Source organism: Pleurodeles waltl, chromosome 8 (assembly GCF_031143425.1).
Source record: "Pleurodeles waltl isolate 20211129_DDA chromosome 8, aPleWal1.hap1.20221129, whole genome shotgun sequence".
NCBI lineage: Eukaryota > Metazoa > Chordata > Amphibia > Caudata > Salamandridae > Pleurodeles > Pleurodeles waltl.
The window spans coordinates 263,642,095-263,666,257 of record NC_090447.1 but is presented as its reverse complement, the minus strand read 5'-3'; positions in this window follow the sequence as shown (position 1 = coordinate 263,666,257).

The window sequence follows — 24,163 nt, the reverse complement described above, 5'->3', positions numbered from 1 at the left end:
TTAATTCCAAGGTAATAAGGGTTGGGTCACTTCTCATGGACACAGTACTGGTAGATTAGGCTTATGACACCTAGCTCTTGTTAGGTTAGAGATTAAGGGCCTGATTCTAACTTTGGAGGACGGTGTTAAACCGTCCCAAAAGTGGCGGATATACCACCTACCGTATTACGAGTTCCATAGGATATAATGGACTCGTAATACGGTAGGTGGTATATCCGCCACTTTTGGGACGGTTTAACACCGTCCTCCAAAGTTAGAATCAGGCCCTAAGTTCTCCACGCTAGGGTTTTAGGGATATTACACATTTAATGTTATTCCAAGATGGTGGAGGTCTTTGGATTCACGGCTCTCATCTTCACAATTCTGATTCTTGCATTGTTTATTATCCTAATCATTGCAGCTCATGCATTTTACAGTAGATTGCAGTCTTGTTAACAAACCTATTGAAAACTTTACTGCATCTCATTCATTGCCTGGGTGTGACTGAGACTTATTGCTCATGTGAGAAAAGGACACTCTCTGTTTAACCAGGATGCGAAAAATCACCTTTAACTGTTTGGGTTTTTAGTGAGGTACTGTTTTTAGTGAGGTACAGGAGTGTTGGGCCGACAGTTGCAACTTGTTGTAGGATTGGCCTAGTCACCTACAAGCAAAAGTGCTGTCATCCCTAAGCCAGCAGTCTCGCCTAGGAGCGAGAGTCTAACTACAACAGTATGGTTGTGTGAGTGGGTGTCTGAGTGGCTGTGTGGATGTGTCAGTAGCTGTGTGACTGATGGGTGTGTTAGTGGGAAAATAAATGTCCGTGTCTCCCCCTCCCCACCCTCGCTGCTCCAAGGGATCGAGGCCCTCCTGGACCCGATCCGCCCTGGTGAGCGCCAGAGTGTTTTCTCTGCTTCTCTGTTGCTGTGTTTCTTCTGTGATCTTTTGCTATCCTTGGCTTTCTTTTCTGCATTCAAGCATTTCTTGCTCTACTTTCCTCTGATTTTTCACGTTTTGTCTTTTTCACTTTCTATCTTTTTATCTTTTTGTCCTTTGCCTTTTTCACTTCCCCCTGTTCTGCGCCTTTCCAGCTCTCTCCTCGCTCCCCCTGCCCCCGCACCCCCATTCACCCACGCCTCCAGCCTCCCAGCTGCTCCTCCCTCCCCACTCCCTTCTTACTGGCGGTCGCTGCGCGCTAAGGTGAGTGTCTCCTGACCTGTTTTGGTCAGGTAAAACACTCCCGCGCGCACAGCACCACCAAGCCGTGCCCGTGTCTCCCCCTCCCCGCCCTCGCTGCTCCAAGGGATCGAGGCCCTCCTGGACCCGATCCGCCCTGGTGAGCACCAGAGTGTTTTCTCTGCTTCTCTGTTGCTGTGTTTCTTCTGTGATCTTTTGCTATCCTTGACTTTCTTTTCTGCATTCTAGCATTTCTTGCTCTACTTTCCTCTGATTTTTCACGTTTTGTCTTTTTCACTTTCTATCTTTTTATCTTTTTGTCCATTGCCTTTTTCACTTCCCCCGTTCTGCGCCTTTCCTGCTCTCTCCCCGCTCCTCCCGCCCCCGCGCCTCCTGCCTCCCAGCTGCTCCTCCCTCCTGCCTCCCAGCTGCTCCTCCCTCCCCCGCCAGAGCCGCACCAGAGGCAAGCCCGTCTTCGCCCGTCCGCGTCTGGACCGCACCCAGCGCCAGAACCCCTGGACCCTGCAACAGCCAAACCACCAGCCTCCGTTACGACGCCAGCACCCTCCTCGCACTCAACACCGGCCGAGATACCACCTGCTTCCAGGCCACTCCGAAAAGCACACACGGACCCTTCTCCTGCCACAACTGCAGCTTCATCTGCGTCAGAGCCCACAAACCTCCCAGGACCAAGACCAACCACCTACGCTGCATACTCCTCAACACTCGCTCCGCACGTAAGCACGCCATCGAGCTCTGGGATCTGCTCGACTCCACCGCCCCCGACATAGCCTTCCTGACCGAAACCTGATGGAATGACTTCTCTGCGCCTGACATCGCCATAGCCATTCCGAACGGGTACAAGATCTCCTGCAGAGACCGCATTAACAGAACCGGAGGAGGCATAGCTATCGTCCACAAGGCCACTCTCGAAGTCCACACCCTCCTGGACGACTCCCTCAACTCCGCCAATCTCCTACACTTTCAAGTCCACACAGACCCCAACGCCAACCTCAGAGGAACGCTCATCTACAGACCGCCTGGACCGAGGGCACTATTCAGCAACACCATCGCCGACCTTGCCAGCACCCACGCACTCGCCTCCACGGACTACATCCTCCTCGGGGATATGAACTTCCACCTCGAAAACAATAATGACATCAACTCCACCACCCTGATCGACAACCTCGCCAACCTCGGCCTCAGACAGCTTGTCAACGCTCCCACCCACACCGCCGGCCACACCCTAGACCCCATCTTGTCCACAAGCGACCACGTCTCCTTCAATCGCACCACCGAACTCTACTGGACCGATCACCACTGCATCCATTTCACCTTCAAGAAACAAACCGAACACCACCACACCGAGCAACCACCCCGTCGTCGCTGGAGCAAAGTCACCAAAGACCAGTTGACCACCGCCCTAGCCCAGAAACTGCCCACCAACCCCACCGACCCTGACATCGCCGCCCTCAACCTTAAGCTGTGGGTCGAAGACTGCGCCAACCGCCTCACACCACTCAAGAAACCCTCCAACAACCAAAACAACACAAAAACCACCTGGTTCACCAACGGCCTCCAAACGCAACTGCTGTAAACTCAAGAAATGGCTCCACGAACGCACACCTGACAACCACACTGCACTTAAGGACGCCACACGCAGGCATCACCAACTCCTCAGGCTAGCAAAAAGATCCTCCTTCAAAACTCACCTGGAAAACAACGCGTATGACTGCAAAGAACGCTTCAACATCGTGAAGGAGCTCTCCAACCCCGGCCCCACCATCAATGACATCCCCCCCTCCCAAGAACTGTGTGACACCCTAGCCACCTCTTTCCACCGAAAGATCGCTGACATCCACGACAGATTCAACACCCCTATTACCCCAAACACGCCAGCCTCCCCCTCGACGAACCCCACCCGCACCAACTGCCTGACCTCCTGGACCAGCATCAACGACGACGATACTCGCAAGACCATGAACTCCATCCACTCCGGAGCACCGTCTGACCCGTGCCCACACCACATATACAACAAAGCAGACACAGCCATCGCACCACACCTATGGAAGGTCATCAACCTCTCTTTCGAAACAGCAAGATTCCCAGAGAGCTGGAAACACGGCAAAATCAATGCCCTACTCATAAAACCAAAGGTGGACCCCAAAGACCTGAAGAACTTCCGGCCTATCTCCTTGCTCCGACTCCCGGCGAAAGTCTTTGAGTGATTGTGTGACTAATTGTGTGGGTCCATGAGTGAATGTGTAAGTGGCTGTATAGCTGTATGAATGAGTGTGTGAGTGTATGGGTCTATGAGTCTATATGAGTGTGTGTGTGCATGTGTGAATGGCTGTGTGGGTGACTGCGTGGGAGTATGAGTGGCTGTATTGGTGTGTCAGTAGCTGTGTGAGTAACTCCATGGGGGTGTTAGTGAGGATGTAAATGCCTGTGTGGGTATATAAGTGGGTGTGTGAGTATGTGACTGGGTGTGTCAGTGGCTGTGTGGGTCTGTGAGTGGGTGTGAGAGTAGCTATATGGGTGTGTGAATGGGTGTCAGAGTGGCTGCGTGGGTATGCCAGTATCTGTGTCACTAACTGTATGAGTGTGTTAGTGGTGATGTAAATGGTTGTGTGGGTGTGTAAGTGGGTGTGTGAGTGGGTGTGAGTGGGTGTTAAAGTGGATGTGTTGGTCTCTGGGTGAGTGTGGGCATGGGAGTGGCTATATTGGTCTATGAGCAGGCTTGTACGTGCCTGTGTAGGTTATGAATGAGTGTGTGAGTGGCTGTTTGGGTTTTTGAGTCTATGTGACTAGGAGTATGCATGTGCAATGGGTGTGGAACTGGCTATATGGGAGTGTGAGTGGGTGTATGAGTGGCTATGTGGGTGTCAGTAGCCATGTAAGTGGCTCTATGGGTGTGTTAGTATGGTTGTAAATATCTGTGTGTGAGTGGCTGGGTTGGTCTGTGAGTGGGAATGAGAGTGGCTGTATAGGTGTGTAAATGGGTATCTGAGTGGCTGTGTGGGTGTGTCAGTAGCTGTGAGGCAGATGGAGTGGGTAAGTTAGTGGGTAGGTAATTGCCTGTGTGGGTGTGTATGTGGCTGTGTAAGTGGGTGTGTGAGTGAGTGTGTGGGTCTCTGAGTGCATGTGAGAGTGGCTATATGGGTATGTGAGTGGGTGTGTGAGTAACTGTGTGGTCATATCAGTAGTTGTGTGAGTAACTGTATGGTTGTGTTCGAGGGAATATAAATTTATGAGTGGGTATGTAATTGGGTATGTAAGTATCTGAGTGGGTGTGTGAGTGACTGTATGGGACTGTGAGTGTGTATGAGAGTGGCTATATGAGTGAGTGAGTGAGTGAGTGAGTGAGTGAGAGAGTATCTGAGTGGGTGTGTGGATATGTGTAAGTTGGTCTGTGAGTGCCTACATGGGTGTTTTTGTGTGTTTTTGTGTGTGTGGTTGTGTGAGTAGGTGCTTGAGTGTCTGTATCGGTGTGAACGTGGGTATCTAAATGACTGGGGATTTCTGAGAAGTGAGTCTGTATAGGTGCATAAGTGCGCATGTTAGTTGCTGTATGGAATTTTAAGTGGGTGTCTGACTGTGTAAGTGGGTGTATGTTTTTTTCAATTGAAGTCCATAACACCTTCACAATGTAATCTGATACAACACTGGGAGAACTAATTATTAAACCACATTACTCCAATAGCTTGTGCCATTCATCTGAATAAAAAGAAAAAACTAATATGAATTAGTATTACAATTAAAAAATTATAAAGTAAATTTAGAAAATTAAACAATGCATAACTTTGTGATAGCAATAAATGACTACGCATTTCCCATGCTGTAATGCTATGTTGTAATAAAAACAAACAATTCATTTTCCCTTTTTTACTGTTCTCAAATTTTACACTTATACAACATAAATATTGTACTGTCTAAAGAATCATCCTGAACAGAGGGGAAAAACAATCATATAGATAGTTTTAAAAACCTACTACTGCACAATATGTCACTGCAAATAAGTAACACCACACATTGAGCACACTACAAATTTTTAAGCAATCATGTTATCTATACTTGCACTACGAATCCAAAGAAACATGTTGAAAATGAGAGCATCATTAGAAGGATTAAAGTAGCACTCCTAGATATATAAGGCGCACCAGCATAGGCAAAGCCTGATGAAGACACCACACTTGGTAGGCCACATGATGTCATAAATCCTGATAATGTATCTACAATAACTAAACTATTCCACTTTTACAACTATCACCCTTAGAGTTTTGGTTCCAAAAACAAGAGATCGGAATTTGGTTTCTTCCAAGGCTATCTTTGTCGGAATTTAAGGTTCCTATCATTAAATTCTGTCTATCCACTTCTACTTTTAAGATAGACAGTACAATGACTGGATCTAGTACCAACTTAATGAAAACTTATATCAATAATAGTGCATGTATTACCAGAAACAGACATTTATATTTATCTTGCTTTAAAGTTGGTAAACGCAGTATCTAACATACTGCCATCTGCTCTGCATTGTTGTAGCATTAAAAGGACATACTTTGCAGTTTTTGCTACTAGTAAAGTTAACAGACCATCTGTTCAACAATTGGACATGCATGATTTTGTGTAGCTTTTCTCACTAATCTCTCAAAAGTCACACTTTTTGAATCTGGTGAACGTTAAATAAACAAAATGCCTATTTGTGTAGTTAGTTTGTATGAGTATTTCAATATATGGTGCCATGAGTAACTAAGTCCAAATAACTCAGTAACAGGCATCCCCTTTTTCTTCTAAAACAGCAAACGTCGCCATTAAAAACTCTTGTGCATCCTCTTGAGTGTTTTGAGTAACTGTACAGATCCACTGCACATATCTACAGTGTCTTGGATTACTGATGTAGAATATATTTTCATTCTCCCACCACACGCATGATTAAACAAGCCACACAAAGCAGAACACAATATCTTATATTGTTTCTCTTGAATCACATCTACAAAATGAGGTATTGCATACAATACATTTACTACAAAAGTTCATACTACAGGGGTTTGACATTTGATAACCAACAATATCTCCCTCGTTTTTGAATTTTGTGTTTCTTAATAACTTCCTTCTTCTCCTCCTTTGCAAAACCATCACTACACTGCTTTGAAACTTTGCATTTTGGATAGATGGAACGTTTCTCTTCAACTGGATACTGTCCTAAATGAGGAGCATACCAACTTTTTAATCAGTTGTATTCTTTATCACAACTTGAGTCTGTGTTTACCTTGCTCTCATCAAATGCAACTAGATACAAACCAAATAATGTCCTAACTCGAGACAAACCCACATATGACATAGCTTAATTGAAAACTGTACTACCAATATTAACAAATGCTGTATTTAATCCTAAACTTTGTGATTTGTGAAAAGTGACAGTTTATGCTTGAGATACTGCAAACTCTGTCTGTTGAACATATACAGCTTTCACAAGAAAAGACATGTATTACATTGTTCAATTTGCTTTGCGTTGTCAATCTGATCAAATATATTCACAAGGCATTCAACCTCATTCCAATTGGGAAAATTAGTAAAATCAACAACTTTACCCATAGCACCATTAACCAAACCTACTTCAACATTTAGATTTTGCTGCAAAATCAGCCTATAATTTTTGCAAAGACTTAAACATTTCTCCAGTTCTGCAGTTTGTGAAACAGATTTTTCAAATAAACCTGGTTTTGCTTATAACTTTTCCTTTAGAAATACGGTGACAGCCAAGTGGTCCATTTTATCTATTGTGTTCAGTTGCAAAATGTCTTCTTTCCCCAATTCCAGCAACTCATTGTTGAAACATGCACACTCCTCCAACTTAGGCATTAGGCATACAATATCTTTACTATCTTGTATAATATTGAACATTAATTCTGCTGCTGTCTTCATTGTTGGATATAGTTTTTCTCAGAAGACAACTTTGTAGAACACCTTCCCTCTTTTGAAAGTACACCTATTCTAATATCTTTTGAAATATTACTACATTCAATATCAGATGCTTTTCACATATTCCTTATTAATTCTTTGTACTCAAAATGTAACCAAATATTCTCATTTCCAATGTTCCCCAAAGAATTCCTAGTTTCATCATGCAACAGTGTTTTGAACACATATGATCCTTCACATGTGTAAGTTGCAGTAGCTCTCCATAAACAATCATATGTTTTCCTCCAAACAGAACATCATAATCTGTTCTCAGAACCTCTTGTATTAGCAAGTGTACGAAGGCAAGCATTACGTTTGAGACCATGCTCACCTCATGAATGATTAAAAGATTCAACTTTTCAAACACTCTTGATACTTCATGACAAACCTCTCCAGATATCATGTGGTATTGTACTATCTTGTCATGCTCCACAGGCAGCATCAAAGGTTGATGTAAAGTAATTCCTTTGATATTGTGTGCAGCTAATTCAGAAGGTGCATGATAAATTATGGTTTGTAGCCTTCTATAGAAAATCAGTAAGAACTTGTGTTAAGAAACTTTTGCCAGTGCCAACTTGACCTACCACAGTATAGGTTTAAATGTTGAGCATGCACACTCTTTGTTGTCATCAAGCAATCCATGCTGAATTGAAGCTTTCATATTCATATATATTTCCCTTTGTTCATCATTAAGTTCTACAACTAAATCTGCCAAATCAATTGTTTTCTGTCTTCCTTGCCCTGTTGCAGTCTCTACCTTATTCATTGAATAAGCAGATTCATTTTCAATTATTGGCTGTCCAAATAAGTCCTGACTTTGAAGACCTGAACTTTGGCTGCATTGTGAACTTTCCTTAGCTAATGCAGCAGCAATTGTATCTTCCCGTTGAATCTCATCATTCAACAATTTCAAGTAGTTTAGAAATACTAAGCACTCAATGCCATTCTTTGCAGCTTTGAAAGAGTTTTCATACCAGCCAAACTCTCTTAGTAATTTTGTACTCCAAGGTTTAAACAGCTGCTAAAGGGCCTGTTAGACCTGACAGCCTTAGGGTGGTCACCCCTAACTTTTTGCCTGCCTTCCTCTACTTTTTACATACTGTTTTTGCTGGTTTTAAGACTCTGCACACTTTGCCACTGCTAACCAGTGCTAAAGTGCATATGTTCTCTCCCTTTAAACATGATAACATTGGATCACACCCAATTGGATTATTTAATTTACTTATAAGTCCCTAGTAAAGTGCACTATATGTGTCCAGAGCATGTAGATTAAATGTTACTAGTGGGTCTACAGCGCTGATTATGCCACCCACTTAAGTAGCTCCTTAACCTTGTCTCAGGCCTGCCATTGCAAGGCCTGTGTGTGCAGTTTCACTACCAATTCAACTTGACATTTAAAAGTACTTTCCAAGCCTAACACTCCCCTTTTTCTACATATAAGTCACCCTAAGGTATGCCCTAGGTAACCCATAGGGCAGGGTGCTGTGTAGGTAAAAAGCAGGACATGTGCCTATGTAGTTTACATGTCCTGGTAGTGTAAAACTCCTAAATTCATTTTTACACTGCTGTGGGGCCTGCTCCCTTCATAGGCTAACGTTGGGGCTACCCTCATATACTGTATGAGTGGTAGCTGCTGATCTGAAAGGAGTAGGAAGGTCATATTTAGTATGGCCAGCATGGTGATACACAATCCTGCTGACTGGGGAAGTTGGATGTAATATTACTATTTTAGAAATGCCACTTTTAGAAACTTGAATCCTTCTGTGCCTTACATTCCACATCTGGATGGGTTCAGTTGACAGCTCCATTGTGCATTCACTCAGACACACCCCAAACACAGGATATTCAGCCTCTCTTGCATACATCTGCATTTTGAATGGGTCTTCCTGGGCTGGGAGGGTGGAGGGCCTGACACTTGCATGTCAAAGGACAGTAGCCTGCCCTCACACAGAAGACTGCCACACCCCCTACTGGGACCCTGGCAGACAGGATTGAACTGAAAGGGAACCTTGTGCACTTCTAAGCCACTCTTTGAAGTATCCCCCACTTCAAAGGTACATTTGGGTATTTAAACAGGGCCTCTGCCCCTACCAAGTCAGACACTTCCTGGAGAAGAGAACCTGAACCAGAATCTGCAACCTGCCCGGAAGAACTGCCTGGCTGCCCAAAGGAGTCACCTGACTGCTTTCTGTGAAGGACTGCTGCCTTGCTGTTGCCCTGCTGCCTTGCTGCTCTCTGGCTGCTCACAGCCTGCCAGAAACTAGGCACAGCCTGCATCGCAGTGAAAAATCCACTGCACGCCGAACCGGAATGCCGGTGAAAAATCCACTGCACACCGAACCGGAATGACGTAGCCCAACTTCGCAACAAGAAGATCGACGCAGCGCCAGCATAGTGACCGGAAATTTGATGCATGGCCCACTGCATCGACGCACAGCCGAGCCCGAATGATGCAGCCTGACTTCCAGAGAGGAATCAATGCAACGTCTGCCATGAGGTAGAAATTTCCACGCAACGCCCACCGGATCAACATAGCCCCTGTGACTTCATATTGTCAGTGCGGGAATTTCACCCATCGTCCCCGGGGTGCCCGAAAACCCCGCAACCCGAAGAGGATCCACGACCGAGCACCGGAAATTGATGCACAGACATCCCTGCGTGAAAACTAAACGACACATCGCCTTGTGCGGCCCTAGAAATCGAGGCACACCTCCTTGTTTTCCACGTATCTCCTCCTCTGCGGTTCTTTGTGGAGATTTTGAACGAAAACCAGGTACTTTGTGCTTGAAAGAGACTAAGACTAGAGGCACTTTATATCACTTTTACAGTGATATCTCAACATATACTTATTGCCTTTTAATCGTTTTGACCTGCATTTTATCAGATAAATATTATATATTTTTCTAAACACTGTGGTGTATTTTTGTGGTGTTCTACAGTGTTATTGCATGATTATTGCAGAAACACTTAACAAATTGCCTTCTAAGTTAAGCCTGACTGCTCAGTGCAAAGCTACCAGAGGGTGGGCACAGGATAATTTGGATTGTGTGTGACTTACCCTGACTAGATTGAGGGTCCTTGCTTGGACAGGGGGTAACCTGACTGCCAAACAAATACCCCATTTCTAACAGGGCCAAATACAAAAAGTATCTTATTTCACCAGTCTGACAACTCAGTTTTCTATGGCTAATTAGACTGCCTTTATTATGTCGCACCACACACCGATTGCAACCAATTACTGCAAAGTTACCTTCATCTACATTTTCTGTCACACTGTTTCTATATATATGGTTCTGGAGTAATTCATAGAGACAAGCAGTTTCAAGATGTACACTCCTTTTTAGATAGTACGTGTATAACATGTTTGTTTTTACAATGTCTGCACTATTTGGTTCAAATTCAGCAGGATATTGATTTTCTGGAGAAAAAAATCAACACTCTCTTTTGAGTTGATGCCTAGACTCTCAAAAACAATTCCTTTCCATTTAGAATATAAACTAGAAGAACTCAACCAATTGCAGCATTCATAGGATCCAACTTCTCTGTGTGAAATCATTCTGGAGTAACTCATTCAGACTATCATTTTCAAGAGATATACTCCTTTTTGGATAGTAAGTGTCCAACATGTTTGTTTTTACACTGTCTGTAATATCTGGTTCTAATTCAGCAAGATATTGAAATTCCAGAAAAGATTTCAAACCTATTTCAAGTTGATGCCTAGACTCACCTAAACAATTTCCTTCCACTTAGAATCTAAACTAGAAGAACTCAACCATCTGCAACATTCATAGGATCCAATTTCTCAGTGTGATAGCATCTTCAAACTGAAGCTGTACAATTTTTTTGGTAGCGACCTTTCAGCAGAAATATCTTCCCACACATGAAGTGACATAATGAGCAACAGCTATAGAGCTGTCTGCCACAAACTGAATATCTATATTGACATTCCACATTTTCAAATTGACAAGATTCTATTCATTAATATATTTCAAAGGCTCTGTTCTCCTGAAGTTGTAAGTATTTTCCGGTGATTTACGAGTAAGTGTATGTCTCACTGCAGGCTTAAAACTTTTCACACTTCCCTTTGAAATACCAGGTCTTGGAAATCCAAAATGACTTTTTGTGTGAAAGTTTCCTTTTGTGCTGTATTTCCATCAACAGTACTTTCCACATCTATGTGATTGGAAATGCAGTATTTGCTGCTTAAGGCTTTTTTCCTCAGTGTCTTTAGAAATGCTACAGGTAATATAATTCTCTATGGAACAAAGTAAAGACTCATCTGTGTCAGTTCAATATTTAGATGCATAGTTTACCCATAACAGCATATTAATATGAGGAGCACCTATTTCTTTGTACTCTTTCTGCCAAAAGAATTCCGTAATTTATCCAAGAGGTGGATTGTTTTTGTTGCAGATGAACATACCTTAAAATGTGTCATTAAAGTACCTGCAAATGTTTGTAGGATACAAATAGCAGAGTTCTGCTAGTGTATTCAATTCAGTACATTTAAAGTTAGAGTTTGAGTTTTTCAAAAACCCATATAGATCATACCATGCATACTCTCATAATTTCACAACATACATTTGAGCTCACGATGATGATGATACCAGTACTCATTGGTCATACGTTGGAATGCCATCAAATTTATCAAATTGTACTCAAGCTTCTCATCTTTTCCATTATTTTTTTTCAACAAAGTCTTCTGCAGACATTGTTTGTGCATTAACTCCTAACAGTATGTAACAGTCCAGGAAAATCACTTTTTAATAAGTGATTGAATACATATGGAATTCTTTGTCAAAATTTAGAGTCCCTTGAATATATTCATGTTAACCCATACTCAGCTGTAGGTATTTGCACAGGGCAGTCATCATATCGTCTGCATACTCCAGTAAAAAATAGTTTAGGAAAACATGGAGCCTCTAAACTTTATTCCCATACACTAATTTGAGCTCCTTTATCTTATTTCAACTAATACAGTTCAGTAGCATTCCCCATAATTTCTTTTGAATGCAGGGAATGGATACAGTACTGTTCATATATTCCTTCTGAACTGCTTGTACCCACTTTCTCAAACTATTCATTTAAAGGCAACATTTCTTCCTCCATGCAGCTTCAATAGGTGATAGCATCTACATTTTTATAGTGCACATTATTCAGATTAAGATACCACGTAGCTTTCTTCACCTTATTTACACCCACTAGATCCTGCCAGATTTTTATTTTGGGCACACCATTCACTAGAATAATAAGCAGTTCTTCCAAATCTGTCCCTATACCCATAGTTTCAGGATTGCATTTAAAATCTAAAGGTAAATACACATCTCTACTCTTAAGCCCTTTCTGAAGCTCAGTGGGTGGCAGTTTCCCAGTCTTTGGTTCTATACGAACTGTTGCTTGAAAGTGGTGTATAGATTGTATGAATAATCCTTCACAAACATTCAGATGTTGAAGTTCCTCTGGAATTTCAACCACCTCTGACTTATTGTGTATTGGTCTGTCAGGCATTTGATTGTTCTCTAATTTGTCAAAGCAACACTTGCATACTTGTTCTGGTATGTCGACAAATCAAAGTATGCCTCCACTAATAATTATACTGCAAATTCTAGCCACTTTCACTATTTTTCTTCTTTTTTCTTTGTCAGTTTTCAGGGACACAAGAACATTTCAAATGTGGCCGTTTTATTAGGTGGGCGGACAATACATACATAGTTTAGTCTCTCTGTACAAATTGCATTAATCTTTGCTACTTTTTCCCCAATGTTATCAGTACTAAAATCTCTGCTTTGTTCATCTACCCCCAAACATGCTAACTCCTCATCCAGCTGTTACAGTTAGATTCATTTTAAGTAACTATATCTCGTGCCCCAAGGTAGCCATAACTTGCGCCCTCGCTATTCACTGCTCATAATCCCAGATATTACAGTACTCATGGCATCTTTTATAACATCTTTGCTATTAACACTGTAACATTTGCAGTAACATTATTGATGAGAAAACTGTGCATGGCTATATATATATATATATATATATATATATATATATATATATATACATATATATGTATGTATATATATGTGCATATATATATATAGTATATATATATAAATATATATATTATATATATATATCTATATGGGTCTGTTAGTGGGTGCATGAGTCTCTGAGTGGGTCTGTCAGTGGGTGTGTGAGTGTCTAAGGCCCATATTTAAGGAGAGTTACCGGCACCTTAGCTCCTTTATTTTGATGCTAAAGCTTCGCTAACTTAACTCCATATTAATATTTTGATGCTAGACCCGTCTAGCATCAAAATATTGGAGATAGCTCAATTTCTAGGAAGTGTCAACCCACCTTGCATCAATGAGATGCAAGTTAGGCATTCCCTTCCTAAAAATGATGCTAGCCCCTTCAGTCTGGGCAACTTAAATGAATATCTTCACAAACATTTTCAATCTCTGATACTGTACCATACACAAGTAATTTGTTCATTTCTTCTAAACACAATGCAGGACATTTTACAAAGTAAAGTCTTCTAACTAAATTTAGCATTTTTGAATGATGACCAGCCAACATTTGAAAATAATTAAAGTACATTTGCACACTTTCCTGGATAGACACAATAATGAGTAATCTTGTAAATTAGAATATTTCCTCACAAAGTTCAACACCAGATCCAAGGAGTTTGTCCTGTAAGTCTGCTACATGCCCTCCTTCACCAAACTCACAGGCCCTCTCGCAAGATGCCCAAACAGAAGTTCAAAGGGGTTGATGCCAACCGCCTTCTGTGGTACCTCCTTGTTACCATGGTACCTCCATGCCTTTTAGGGTTCAGTTGAATCTTTCAACCAACATGTTGGTTTGGAGAAGGTAAGGAAGTTACCCCACGTTCCTTCCACATAGCCTTCATGTCCCCTGACATGAAGTTGGTACGCCAGGCAAATACCACCTCCTTGGAGAAACCCACATGGGTAAAGATCCCTGTCAGTGCCCTGGCCACCGCTGGTTATGTCACAGCTCTTAGAGGGATAGCCTACGGAAAACAGGTGGCATGGTCCACCAAGAACAAAACAAATCTGTTGCCCGTGGCTGTCTTGGGATTCGGAGGCCCATTGATGTCGATGTCCACCCTCCCAAAGGGGAAGCTAATGACAGGAAAAGGTAGCATGGAGGCATTGCACTCACCCCTGACTTTCCTCTTGCCTGGCAAATAGGACAGGCCCTACAGTACACATCTGAGGCCTTTTTCATTTAGGCCAATAGAAGTGGGTGACAAGTCTGGTAAACGTCTTGTTCCAAATGACCTGACAGTGGTACATCATAAGCCAGTCCCAGTAGGAAGTCCCAGTACCACTGGAGGACCACCAACACTTGGGTTGCCACAGGCTCGGGAGTCTTAGGCTCACTTTACAGGAGACCACTCTCCCAGTAAATCCGGTGTTTGCCAGAGAAGTTACAAGCTGCTGCAGGCCCAAATGAATAGGGCATTCCCTCTGTGCCTTGCAGAACTTGTCTCTGGTGGGAATCCTTCCTGCTGTCAGTTGGGCAACTCAGGCAGGCTCCCCAGTTTGGCCACATCCTCCCCTTTAGGCTCTGGGGCATCCCCCTCAGGTTCTGCCTCCTTTTGGACCATGGGAGTTTCAAGAGTGAGTTTCCCACTCCTTTTCCTTCCCTGAAAATTGGTTCTCTTGTAACCAAATTATACAGCCCCTAATAATTATTTACCTCACTGCCTTTCACCCAACCATTCAGTGCCTTGCAAAATAAATCAATACAATCCACCTAGGTCTGTTGGGAGAGCTTCTGATTGTCCTTGAACTTCTGTTTGTACTTCTCTGGGGTGAAACCAAATGTCCTGATTAGGGCTTCCTCCATGGGGAATACCTCATCCAGTCATTCCCCACCAGGGCCAGTAGATTGTCCCTCTTCTCCCTAGAGATATATCTTCACAAACTAGCCCCCCCCCCCAATCCTCCTCTGGGACTTTATTCAACTCTAGCACAATTCTATAAGCCTAAAACCACATATTTATGTAATCTCCCACCACAAAGTTTGACACTAGATCCTTCGGTATGTGGACTCTTCTGTCTGAGGGAACTGAAAAATTACTTCCACCACCTGACTCTACTTGCATAGCCTTTATGTCCAGTTTTTTTAGGCTCCTCTCATGAGCCAACCACTCAAGAACAATGCTTTACTCTTTTGCTGTGTCTCCAAAGCCAGCCTTTTCTCCTTTAAGACATTTGCCTTCTCTAATTTGAGCTTGGACAGTTTCAATTGTAACTTTCTTTCCTTCCTCTTGTCCTCCTGCTCCCCTAGGGACAGGCCTCTGGGCAACACACTGCTCCCTGCCCTGGTGGGAACCACTACTCATGGCAGGATATTGGCCCCCTGCCCACAGGCAGTCTAAGTTTGATGTGCTGGTTCCAAATGCCATGTTCCGGGTTAATCCACACTGGAAGGGTGATGTGTCGACCTTCTCCATTCAGTGGCGGCGATTTGTTGCTTCTGAAGCAGTGGCTCCTGAGATGATGGGCTGTTCCGATTGAGATAAGCCAATCCGGTCCCTGCAACAGCAGTGATGCATTGATCCAGATCTGACGACAGATTCTGGCAGATACAGTACTTTATATTCACCTTCAGGCCCTGGACAGGGATGCCACCACCTGGCACAGCAAGACGTGTAGCAAGCAAAGTCCAGGTGTAGACGGAAGAGAAGTCTTTGATGTCTCTGAGACTTCAGAACAGGAGGCAAGCTTGCAAGCCCTTGGAGACACTTTGGTTCTTGGGATGTCAAGATGAAGGTCCAGTCTTCCTCACTCCCAGGCAAAGAGGACAGCAGAGCAGGAGACCAGCAGGAGACCAGCAGAGTCCAGTAGAGTCCAACAGAGTGACAGTCCCTTCAGCAGCCCAGCAATCTTTCTTCTTGGCAGAATGTTCTCAGCTCCAGAAGTATACTCATTTGGTGGGGTCAGAAGTCCAATTCTCATACCCAGTGTTGCCTTTGAAGTGGGGCAGACTTCAAACAGAGACCCTGCCCTTCCTGCCCCGTCTCCAGACTCACTACAGTTATGCAGCCTTTTGTGTGGGATCAGGACACATCCCACTCAGGTGTGTCAGCTCCTCCCTCTCATTCTGCCCAGGATGGCCCATTAGGATGCAAATAGCCCCTCAGTAACAGCCAAGATCCCTTTGAGTGTGGCAGTCTGGAGGGAAATGCATGACCCCAACTGTCACCCACCCAGACTGGTATTCAGAGACAGGCAGAAGGCACTAGATGGTTAAAGTAAAAATATTCCAACTTTCTAAAAATGGCATTTTCAGAATTACATTTTAAAATGTGACTTCACCATAAGTTGTGATTTTAAATTGTGATTCCAGAAACACTAAACTTGGGGGTTCCATCTATTCCCAATTGGAAATTACATTCATAAAATGTAATAAGGCAATCCCAATGTTAACCTATAGGGGAGAAAGGACCTCTAGTTTTGAAAAATAAATTTGGGAGTTTTAACTGCCTGTACATGTAAAACTAAAAAGTATATGATCAACTTTTAAAATGCACTGAGCGCTGCCCCTTGGGCTGTCCAGGGCCTAAGTTAGGGGTGGTTTAAATGGATTAAAAAGGAAGGCAAGTAGGTAATCTTGCCAGGTTGACATGGCAGTTTAAAGCTACACCAACAGGCACTGCAAAGGCAGGCCAGAGTCATGTTTAAAAGGGCTACTGAAGTGGTTGACTTATCAGTACTGTAGGTGCACCAGCAGCATTACATTTCAAGCCCTGGGCACAGGTAGTGTGCTTCACTAGGGACTTATAAGTAAATTAAATATGCCAATTTTGAGCAAGCCAATGTTACCATATTTAATTGGTGAGCACATGCACTTTAGAACTGGTTAGCAGTGGTAAATTACCAAGAGCCCAGAAGCTAGCAAATATGAAGTCAGCAAACTGGAGGTACAAAGGCAAAAAAGTCAGGGGAGACAATGCCAAGAATGCCAGGTCTAATAATAGGTATGTGAGTGGATATATGGGTAGGTGACTGCGTGTTTAATTGAGTGTATGGCTGTGTGAGTGCATTTGTAACTGACTGAGTGCTGGGAACAGGAATGGCTGTAGTGGTGTGTGAGTTGGTATGACAGTGCCTGCATGGGTGTGTGATTGACTATGTACGTGGATGTATAGGTAAGTAAATGGGCATGTGAGTAGTTTTACTGGTGTGCGACTGAGTGTGTCAGTGACTGTCTATATGACTGGTGGGTACATAAGTGCTTTTGTAGGAGTGTAACTGGATGTGTAAGTGTCTGCCTGAGTGGGTACCAATTACATACCATTAACGTGCACATTGAAATCAAGCTCCCACATCTCATTTCAAGCACACCCATTCATACTATCTTACAAATAGCTATATATTTAGTATAGCAATTGCTCATCCTCCTTTGCTGCTCACTATATTTTTACTTAATTTTCTCATCTAACCTCCCTTCTATTGTGTCCTTTACTGTAGTGTCTAGAAGCTACATATTTTCTTTCAGATTATATACACTAATAGTTTTTTTTACATATGATTTTTTTGTAGTACAACTCATTTTACATAACTGTAAAATCTCTTACTGTTGTCCAACTTTTATGTTAATATCAGTAATATATCTTTTCACTGCAAATCACAAGTCAGAAAAATAGCAATGCTCTTCCACTCAGTACAAAAGTACCAATAATGGCTACCCTTCCCACTGTGCTTTTACTCATACTTCTGTACTTGGGAAATCCCAGAATTCCTTCCATCATTTATTTATGTTATACTATCTCTGAATGGTCATTATTTGTGAACCCTTTCTATGTTTGTTTTGTAAAGAAGCCCAATTTGGTGGGATTTTTTGTGGATCCAGTGTGGGACTCAGTTCCCCCCTGCCCGTGTGGTCTGCAGTGGATCCACAATCATTATGAAGCCCTTCCAAGCATTCAACATTCTACTGTCAATGCTTTACATTTATACTTTACTTTTTAAAATATAGTCAATTACATGACATACAATCCCTACTGAGCAATTTGTTTATACAACTCTGTTTTACCCTGCAGCCTTTTTTCCAACAGTCTCTGCCTACCAGTAGGTCAAAAGTCTCAAAAGCATACTAGCTTCATGTTAACTGTAGCAGGTATGTTTGCAATTCCAACATAACCTTTTTTTTTCATTTTTCCAAAGCCAATCACAGAGTTAGTTGTTTTTTCCCTTAAAGTCACTACCTAGTTGTAATTCCCTGCATATCTCCACCATCCAATCAAATATTTTCTTTTATTTACCTGCTGTCCCCCATTTTAACTGCTTTACATCTGAAAAACTGCCTCATTCTGCTGCAGCCTTTTCCTGTGTGCTCCTCCTGCTCCTAAACAAAAGCCCACATTCAATACAAACTAGCAACACATTTAATACAAATATATCCTATTGCATTTTGTGTGACCGTATCACTGCCAGTGTGTAGATGTGTGAGTAGCTGTGTAGTGACTGTGTAGGTGTGTAAGTACCTGCCTGTATGCGTGTGCAAGTGGTTTTCTTAATCTGTGAGTGGGTAGGTAAGTCTCTGAGTGGATGTATCAGTGACTGTACAGGTGTGTGAGTGGGTCTGTGAGTGGGTGGGTGGGTGTGTGAGTGCCTCTGTGGCTCTGTGAGTGGGAGCGGTTCTTTTGGTCTCTGAGGGGCTGCGTCAAGGACTGCATGGGTCTGTGAGTAGATGTGTGAGTAACAATGTGGGTCTGTGAGTGTATGAATGAGTGTCAGAGTGGGTGTGTCAGTGTGAGAATGAGTGGGTGTGTGATCGGGTGTGTGAGTGGTTGTGTGATTGCCTGTGTGGGTCTATAAGTGATATTGGTTTTGTGGGTCTGAGAGTGGGCATGTGATTGTGTGAATGAGTGTCTGAGAGTGTGTACATGGGTGTGTGAGTGGGTATGTGAGTCTGTGATTGGGTGTAGGAGTGGCAGTGTGGGTCTGTGATTGGTTGTGATAGTGGTTTTGTGGATCTGTGAGTGGGTATGTGAGTAAGTGAATGAGTCTGTGTGTGGTTGTGTGAATGTGTGAATGGATGTGTGAATGAGCATGTGAGTGTGTGAATGGGCATGTGAGTTGGTGTGTGAGTGGTTTTGTGGGTCGGAGAGTGAGCGTGTGAGTGTGTGAATGATTGTGTAAGTGTTGTCTGAGTCCCTGTGTGTGGTAGTGGTTTTGTAGGTGAGTAAGTGTTGACTGGGTCTGTGAATGGGTGTATTTTTTATTGATGTGTATCTAGAGATGAGGATTCGGCACAGAACCTCTGCAGATCTGAGTGGATTCGTGGATCTACATACCAACACAAATGCCATGATTGGCTTGCTGCAACCTGAGAGGAAAGGAGCACCCACCATTTTGTTAATCGGGACCTAGTACCCAGTGGGAAAAGTAAAATGTAAAAGTAATAGAAGGGGTTATGATTGAGGTATCTTGACCTCATAAGACTGGTAGAGGGGTCTGGGAGGGAGACCTCATGGACAAGTAATTGTCCAAAAATGTTTTTTTTTAGAATACAAGGATCAGCAGATCAACCCGGACCCTCCCAGATTCAGGTGGATTTGGGTAGATTCAAGGATCCAGACACTAACTAAAAAACACATATAGCCACTCACAGACCCACACACCTACTAACACACTTAGGGGGTCATTCTGACCCCGGCGGGCGGCGGGTGCCGCCCGCCTGGCGGGAACCGCCATTTGACCGCCCGTGGTCAAAAGACCGCTGGAGGCATTCCGACCTTCCCGCTGGGCCAGCGGGCCCTAACAATGTTAGCGCCCGCCGGCCCAGCGGGAAGGGGGCCTGCAACATTGAAGCCGGCTCCGAATGGAGCCGGTGGTGTTGCAGGTGTGCGGCGGGTGCAGTTGCACCCATCGCGCATTTCACTGTCTGCTAGGCAGACAGTGAAAAGCAGGCTGGGGCCTTGTTAGGGGGCCCCAGGACACCCGTTCCCGCCAGCCTCTTCCTGGCGGTGTAAACTGCCAGAAACAGGCTGGCGGGAAGGGGGTCAGAATCCCCTGGGCAGCGCTGCTTGCAGCGCTGCCCTGGCGGATTTGCCCAGCCGGGGGAAATCCGGCGGGAAACCGCCGGACCCGGTTTTCTGACCGCGGCTTTTCCGCCGCGGTCAGAATGGGCAGGGAAGCACCGCCAGCCTGTTGGCGGTGCTTCCTCCATTCGCGGCCCTGGTGGCTTAGTCCCTCATCACGACCCTGGAGGTTGGTGATAAAGTGGCAGTAATACCGCCAACAGGCCGGCGGTAATAAATATGAAATTATGACCACGGCGGAAACCGCTCAGACAGACAGCCACTTTAACACACTGACTGCCAGGGCGAAATCAACAGGCACCACGGCGGTAACCGCCTACAGCCAAGCAGAAGACAATGTTCCGACCACTGAATTATGAGACACCAATCCGCCACCTTTTCTGGGCGGTACCAGCGACATCAAAAGCCTGGTGGAAACAGATTTCAGAAGTCAAAGGACTCACCTGTGGAGACTCAGGGAAGAACCACGTGGCCATGGACCCCGAGTTGCATGTGTTCCCCATGATCTTCTACCTTCTGCTCCATTACGAACACCAACGTCGGCAAAGACGACCACAGTGAGTACTGCTGCCTAACACACAGGGGAGAGGGGAGGAAAAAGAGAGTGACACACACACACACACACAACACCCCCACCCCAACACCATACACATAACCAGATGCAGTAACATTACATATACACCCTGTACCCCTGAGGAATAATGCAAGGACAAAAGTAATTGATTAAAGTGAGTGTGATAAGAAAAAATACTATAAATACTTCCATCAAAATCAACAAGTATATATCTATTTACAAATGTAGGGACACTGCCCAGTTCTCAATGTCCGTGGGCCACACTGCCACATCACATAGTCCAAGGACCCACCTTACAACTGCAACAACACAGAGAGAACGCTGCAGGGGCATCAGGTCAAAATAGACAGGTACCTCAGGAGGATGGGGAATGGGGGGCATCTCAGCCGGAAGATGGTACAACGCCATTGGTCCTGGAGGGGCCATCATGCCCTGTGCTTGGGCTTGCGGGGTGCAAGGCCACAGTCTCTTAAGTGGGTGATTTGCCCACTTTCTGGTCCTGGGGAGTGCAAGGCCACAGTCTCTCAAGTGGGTGATTTGTCCACTACCTTTCCTGGGGAGTGCAATGCCACAGTCTCTCAAGTGGGTGATTTGCCCACTGCCTGGTCCTGGGAAGTGCAAGGCCACAGTCTCTCAAGTGGATGACTTCTTCCATTGGTTCTGAAGGGGGCATTGTACCCACTGAGCAACTTCCTGTGGAGGATGGGGTGAGCGGATGGGTTCTTCCACTGGTTGTGGAGGGGGCATTGTTCCCAGTGAGCTGCATCCTGTGGAGGATGGGGTGAGTGGATGGTTTCTCCACTGGTTCTGGAGGGGGCATTGTGCCCAGTGAGCTTCATCCTGTGGAGGATGGGGTGATTGGATGGCTTCTACACTGGTCATGGAGGGGGCATTGTGCCCAGTGACCTTCATCCTAGGGAGGATGGGGTGAGTGGATGGCTTCTCCACTGGTTCTGGAGGGGGTATTGTGCCCAGTGAGCTTCATCCTGGGGAGGATGGGGTGAGTGAATGGCTTCTCCACTGGTTCTGGAGGGGGCATTGTGCCCAGTGAGCTTTATGATGAGGTGAGTGGATGGCTTCTTCCATTGGTTCTGGAGGGGGCATTGTGCCCTGTCATGCAGATCTTGGAGAGTGTAAGGTCACAGTCTCACACCTAGGTGTCAGACCCACAGGATTTTCTGGGGCCAGGCCACACAACAGCCCATGGAGGCAGGACTACACACTGTCAGCCGGCAGTGACGGCTGCTCAGTCGTGGTACTGGTGGTGCTGGTGGTGGAGCTGGCAGTGGTGGGGGGAGGCTCCACCCCCTGCAGCCTCAGACAGCTGCCCACTGGGGCAGCTGCTGCTGGCAGTGGTGCTGGAAGTGGTGCTGGTGGTGAATCTAGTGGTGGTGCTGGCAGTGGTGGGGGGAAGCTCCAGCCCTTCCTGTGCAGCCTCGGACGGCTGACCACTGGGGCTGCTGCTGCTGTCAGTGCTGCTGGTGGCGGTGCTGGCAGTGGTGGGGGGAGGCTTCAGCCCTTCCCCGGCAGCCTCAGACGGCTGCCCACTGGGGTTGCTGCTGCTGGCAGTGGTGCTGGTGGGGGTGCAGGTGGCGGTGCTGGTGGCAGTGCTGATGGCAGTGGTGGGGGGAGGCTCCAGCCCTTCACTTGCAGCCTCGGAAGGCTGAACCACCATGGTTGGTGGTGGGGGCTCTGACTGAGTCCCACCACCAGGCCTCTTGTCCTTTCTGCCTGCTGGTGCAGGCCCCTTGCCCTTCCTTTCAGCAGCTGGGGATTGCTTCTTGCCCTTCCGTTTAACAGCTGGGGGTGCCTCCTTGCCCTTCCCTTTAGCAGCTGGGGGTGCCTCCGTGCCCTTCCTTTCAGCAGCTGGGGGTGCCTCCGTGCCCTTCCTTTCAGCAGCTGGGGGTGCCTCCTTGCCCTTCCTTTTAGCAGCTGGAGGTGCCTCCTTGCCCTTCCTTGCAGTACTTGGTGCAGGCACCCTTTCAGTGTGGCTTCCTGGTGCCCTGGATCCTCTCCCACCTGGAGTAGCTGTGGACACTACTGTGCTCGTGGAGTGGGTGGCTGAGGTGCTTGCCTGGGTTTTGACCGTCCTGGCCTGACATGAGGGACGGGGTTGGGGAGAGGTGGGGAAGAGGTCAATGGTGGAGAGGAAAAGCTTCTTAGCGACATTGGAGTGGGAAGAGGGAGATGGTTTGGGAATGGAGGAAGAGGGAGTGGTGGTAGGAGGTGTCAGTCTGCTGTGTTTGGGTGCAGGGGTTGGATGCTGTTCTGAGGTAGATGGCTGTTGGGTGTCTGGGTGCTTGCGTTTGTGTACTTTGGGAGGAGGGGGCACAGACACAGTGGGAGAGGACACAGGGGACATGTGCTTTGAAGTGGGGGTGGTGACTGCCAGGAGGGGCGTGTGCTGCTAGGTGTGCTGGTGATGGGGGTAGTGGATGAGGAAGTAGTGCATGCAGGTGTGAGTGGAGACGCAAATGGGAGAGAGGTGGAGGACAAGGAGGAGGGGGCCACAGTGGAGGCAGTGGATGTTGGTATGTCTGATTCTGGATTGTGTTTGTGTGACTGCCTGTGGGATGAAGTGTGGTGCTTGTGTTTGCCATGTCCACTCTTGTATGTTGTCGTGGGTGCATGCCGTCTGACTGTGTGCTTGGGATTGGTTAGGGTTGATGGGAATGGTATTGGATAGAGGAAGTTGGAGGGGGGAGGCTAGAAACAGGGGCAATGGCTGCCATCAGACAGGAGGCCAGAGCCTGGATTGATCTATGTTGGGCCGCCATGTCAGTGTGAATGCCCTCCAGGAATGCATTTGTCTGTTGTATTTTGGCTGCCAGCCCCTGGATGGCATTTACAATGGTTGACTGCCCAACAGAGATGGATTGAAGGAGGTCAATAGCCTCCTCAAGCAGGGCAGCAGGGCTAACTGGGGCAAGGCCTGAGGTGCCTGAGGCGAAGGAGATGCCCACCCTCCTGGGTGAGCAGGCACGGGAAACTTGCTGAGGGGCTGCTGAGAGGGCCGTGCTGGTATGGGGGTGGCAGCTGTACCTGTAGATGGGGTGGGCACAGAGGTGTCCACCACCACCAGGGAGCTTCCATCAAAGGAGGTATCCGTGTCTGAACTGTACCCTCCTGTCTCCGCCTTGGCGTTCCCCTTGCCCTCCATCCCACTGGTGCCCTCACCGTCGGTGGATTCGGCATCCTGGGTCCTGTGGGATGCAGCTCCCTCCATCGCCGGTGCCTCTGCTCCTCCGCCAGATGATGCTAATGCACATAAGGACAGGATGACAAAACAAAAAGGGGGGAAGACACAAAGGATGCACTTGGTCAGTGGCACCAACAACACCACCGTTGGCATACACAACACACTCACAAACAGGGAACAGCCCTACACACTAGGC